Source organism: Argopecten irradians, chromosome 9, assembly GCF_041381155.1.
Source record: "Argopecten irradians isolate NY chromosome 9, Ai_NY, whole genome shotgun sequence".
NCBI classification, from domain to species: domain Eukaryota; kingdom Metazoa; phylum Mollusca; class Bivalvia; order Pectinida; family Pectinidae; genus Argopecten; species Argopecten irradians.
In genome coordinates this window covers 22580169-22585658 of record NC_091142.1, presented here as the reverse complement: position 1 = coordinate 22585658, position 5490 = coordinate 22580169, and positions in this window count along the sequence as shown.

Genomic DNA, 5490 nt, shown 5'->3' with positions numbered 1-5490 from the left:
TACTTAGGGTATTTTGATTCATCATTGGCATTCAAAACTTTACCAGATAGTTACACAATTTTAATGTTGCCAGGCAAGAAATCATCGTAAATGTAGATCAGACAAATTAAATATTAATTATTAAATACAAGATTCTTAAAGATACTGTAAATATGGATTTGTTTTGTGAGTGTTTAATTTTGCGATTTGCATGCATAAACTTTCAGTGTTAACGTTGTCACTTTCAGATTTTTAACAACAAAGTTCATACATATACAAACTATTGTGTGTGAAGTGAAATTTTTAAACACGATCTAAATTTTTTTGGAACGCTAACGATCTACAAGAATTTTCAGTTTAAATCTAAATTAAAGATAACTGTCCTGAACAAAAATCAAGGTGCTGACTAATAACTTGTGACAATTTTAATATGTCATTTTTTCTTTCCAGTTGCTTATTATCTATGATCTAAAAAAGAAATTAATGAAATTTTGAAAAACTGGCGGGAAACTACGTAGTGCGACAACAATAAAACTAATTTTAAAAATAAAAACAATTTTTAAATAAGAAAAAAGATTGCCAGAATGGAATATTTTTGAAAGACTATGTGACTTTGAATAAACTAAGAAATGTTTGAGGTTTCATTTAAATGAATTCAAACATTTTTTAGGTCCATCTGACCCCGAAGGTCAGGATGACCTATAGTCACGCATGTTTCGTCCGTCGTCGTCCGCCGTCCGCCGTCCGCCGTGCGTTAACTTTTCACATTTTGAGCTTCTTCTCAAGTTCTACCAGTGCCATTTAGCTGAAACTTACATGAAATGATCCTGACATGGTCCTGACAAAGTGTTGTTATTTTTTGGGTTGATCCGAAATCCAAGATGGCCGCCACAGCCGCCATCTTGAAAACACATTTTGAACTTCTTCTCAAGTTCTACCAGTGCGATTTGGCTGAAACTTGCATGAAATGATCCTGACATGGTCCCGACAAAGTGTTGTTATTTTTCGGGTTGATTCGAAATCCAAGATGGCCGCCACAGCCGCCATCTTGAAAACACATTTTAAACTTCTTCGTAAGTTCTACCAATGCGATTTGGCTGAAACTTGCATGAAATGATCCTGATATGGGTCCTGACAAAGTGTTGTTATTTTTTGGGTCGATCCGAAATCCAAGATGGCCGCCACAGCCGCCATCTTGAAAACACATTTTGAACTTCTTCTCAAGTTCTACCGGTGCGATTTGGCTGAAACTTGCATGAAATGATCCTGACATGGTCCCGACAAAGTGTTGCTATTTTTCGGGTCGATCCGAAATCTAAGATGGCCGCCACAGCCGCCATCTTGAAAACACATTTTGAACTTCTTCTCAAGTTCTACCAGTGCGATTTGGCTGAAACTTGCATGAAATGATCCTGACATGGTCCCGACAAAGTGTTGTTATTTTTCAGGTCGATTCGAAATCCAAGATGGCCGCCACAGCCGCCATCTTGAAAACACATTTTGAACTTCTTCTCAAGTTCTACCAGTGCGATTTGGCTGAAACTTGCATGAAATCATCCTGTTATGGTCCCGTCAAAGTGTTGTTATTTTTCGGGTCGATTCGAAATCCAAGATGGCCGCCACAGCCGCCATCTTGAAAACACATTTTGAACTTCTTCTCAAGTTCTACCAGTGCAATTTGGCTGAAACTTGCATGAAATGATCCTGACATAGTCCCGACAAAGTGTTGTTATTTTTCGGGTCGATCCGAAATCCAAGATGGCCGCCACAGCCGCCATCTTGAAAACACATTTTGAACTTCTTCGTAAGTTCTACCAATGCGATTTGGCTGAAACTTGCATGAAATGATCCTGACATGGTCCCGACAAAGTGTTGTTATTTTTTGGGTCGATCCGAAATCCAAGATGGCCGCCACAGCCGCCATCTTGAAAACACATTTTGAACTTCTTCTCAAGTTCTACCGGTGCGATTTGGCTGAAACTTGCATGAAATGATCCTGACATGGTCCCGACAAAGTGTTGTTATTTTTCGGGTCAATCCGAAATCCAAGATGGCCGCCATCTTGAAAACACATTTTGAACTTCTTCTCAAGTTCTACCTGTGCGATTTGGCTGAAACTTGCATGAAATGATCCTGACATGGTCCCGACAAAGTGTTGTTATTTTTCAGGTCGATTCGAAATCCAAGATGGCCGCCACAGCCGCCATCTTGAAAACACATTTTGAACTTCTTCTCAAGTTCTACGGGTGCGATTTGGCTGAAACTTGCATGAAATGATCCTGACATGGTCCCGACAAAGTGTTGTTATTTTTCAGGTCGATTCGAAATCCAAGATGGCCGCCACAGCCGCCATCTTGAAAACACATTTTGAACTTCTTCTCAAGTTCTACGGGTGCGATTTGGCTGAAACTTGCATGAAATGATCCTGACATGGTCCCGACAAAGTTTTGTTATTTTTCGGGTTGATCCGAAATCCAAGATGGCCACCACAGCCGCCATCTTGAAAACACATTTTGAACTTCTTCTCAAGTTCTACCAGTGCAATTTGGCTGAAACTTGCATGAAATGATCCTGACATGGTCCCGACAAAGTGTTGTTATTTTTTGGGTCGATCCGAAATCCAAGATGGCTGCCACAGCCGCCATCTTGAAAACACATTTTGAACTTCTTCTCAAGTTCTACCGGTGCGATTTGGCTGAAACTTGCATGAAATGATCCTGACATGGTCCCGACAAAGTGTTGTTATTTTTCGGGTCGATCCGAAATCCAAGATGGCCGCAACAGCCGCCATCTTGAAAACACATTTTGAACTTCTTCTCAAGTTTTACCAGTGCGATTTGGCTGAAACTTGCATGAAATCATCCTGACATGGTCCCGTCAAAGTGTTGTTATTTTTCGGGTCGATTCGAAATCCAAGATGGCCGCCACAGCCGCCATCTTGAAAACACATTTTGAACTTCTTCTCAAGTTCTACCAGTGCAATTTGGCTGAAACTTGCCTGAAATGATCCTGACATAGTCCCGACAAAGTGTTGTTATTTTTCGGGTCGATCCGAAATCCAAGATGGCCGCCACAGCCGCCATCTTGAAAACACATTTTGAACTTCTTCGTAAGTTCTACCAATGCGATTTGGCTGAAACTTGCATGAAATGATCCTGACATGGTCCCGACAAAGTGTTGTTATTTTTTGGGTCGATCCGAAATCCAAGATGGCCGCCACAGCCGCCATCTTGAAAACACATTTTGAACTTCTTCTCAAGTTCTACCGGTGCGATTTGGCTGAAACTTGCATGAAATGATCCTGACATGGTCCCGACAAAGTGTTGTTATTTTTCGGGTCAATCCGAAATCCAAGATGGCCGCCATCTTGAAAACACATTTTGAACTTCTTCTCAAGTTCTACCTGTGCGATTTGGCTGAAACTTGCATGAAATGATCCTGACATGGTCCCGACAAAGTGTGTTGTTTTATTTTCAGGTCGATTCGAAATCCAAGATGGCCGCCACAGCCGCCATCTTGAAAACACATTTTGAACTTCTTCTCAAGTTCTACTATTTGGCTGAAACTTGCATGAAATGATCCTGACATGGTCCCGACAAAGTTTTGTTATTTTTCGGGTTGATCCGAAATCCAAGATGGCCAACAGCCGCCATCTTGAAAACACATTTTGAACTTCTTCTCAAGTTTAGTGCGATGCTGAAACTTCATGAATGATCCTGACATGGTCCCGACAAAGTTTTGTTATTTTTCGGGTTGATCCGAAATCCAAGATGGCCACCACAGCCGCCATCTTGAAAACACATTTTGAACTTCTTCTCAAGTTCTACCAGTGCAATTTGGCTGAAACTTGCATGAAATGATCCTGACATGGTCCCGACAAAGTGTTGTTATTTTTTGGGTCGATCCGAAATCCAAGATGGCTGCCACAGCCGCCATCTTGAAAACACATTTTGAACTTCTTCTCAAGTTCTACCGGTGCGATTTGGCTGAAACTTGCATGAAATGATCCTGACATGGTCCCGACAAAGTGTTTTTATTTTTCGGGTCGATCCGAAATCCAAGATGGCCGCAACAGCCGCCATCTTGAAAACACATTTTGAACTTCTTCTCAAGTTTTACCAGTGCGATTTGGCTGAAACTTGCATGAAATGATTCTGACATGGTCCCGACAAAGTGTTGTTATTTTTCAGGTCGATCTGAAATCCAAGATGGCCGCCACAGCCGCCATCTTGAAAACACATTTTGAACTTCTTCTCAAGTTCTACCAGTGCGATTTGGCTGAAACTTGCATGAAATGATCCTGACATGGTCCCGACAAAGTGTTATTTTTTAGGTCGATCCGAAATCCAAGATGGCCGCTGCAGCCGCCATCTTGAAAACACATTTTGAACTTCTCAAGTTCTACTGATGCGATTTGGCTGAAACTTGCATGAAATGATCCTGACATGTTCGTGACAAAGTCTTGTTATTTTTTGGGTCGATCCAAAATCGAAGATGGCTACAATGACACTATATCTAATTAATTTCCTATATGTTAAGGCCCTTGGGCCTCTTGTTTGAAATAAAAATTTGTTGAAAGAAATTGAAAATGATCCTGACATGGTCCTGACAAAGTGACACCATATATAATTAATTTTACTATTGCCAAGGTAGTCAGATGACCGTTAAGACCCTTTGGGCCTCTTGTTATCATGCCTGGGTATTTATTAATCAAACTTTATTTAGGTGGTGTTCCATTTTGGGTACTCAAACCTGCTGAAACACAGGGCTGGACCGGGCATGCTTCCAAGGTCCGTATTTATAAATATATGCCCTACTGACAAGTAAACAAATCATGAACTTAAAAATAAAAGCATCTATTTGTGGAATGTTCAGAAAAAAAATCTGGATTCAAACACAAGGAAGAAATGTTTTTACAATTATATTGAAAAAGTGTTCCAATTTGGGTAGCAGCACGTTAGTGACCTTTGCGTAATAAGCACAAATTTTCCCCTGATGTAAATTTTCAAGTTTAAAGTACAAGAATTTATATTTGTACCATGTAAATTTTATTACTCCGGCCTAAAATGTACAATACTCTATACTGTATGCAACAAAAACACAAAGTTTATATTTAGACATGTTTAAAAGTTTGAGCAAACAGTACAGAATATATTAGTATTAAGAGTCGAATAAAAAAGTACATGTATGTACAAGGTATGGATTACATACTACAAAGTAAAGTTTTAGGTCCAATGTGTATAATAGTCAAAATATACGAGCATTCAGCAATCAATACATTGACAAGGTCTAGCATGCTGGGATGAAGAGCCACCAAGCTTGTTCAAATGCATGACATTGACCTTCTTTAAAAGTCCGGTCAAATAGGCTAAAACATTATATTTACTAGTAAACAACTTCTGAGAGATGTATGATTATGATAATTGGTCCTGTAGCATGCTATTTCAGCTACTGACTGGACGATGCCGCGTCATGCTTATATAGTGATCTAAAAATAGGTGTATATTCATG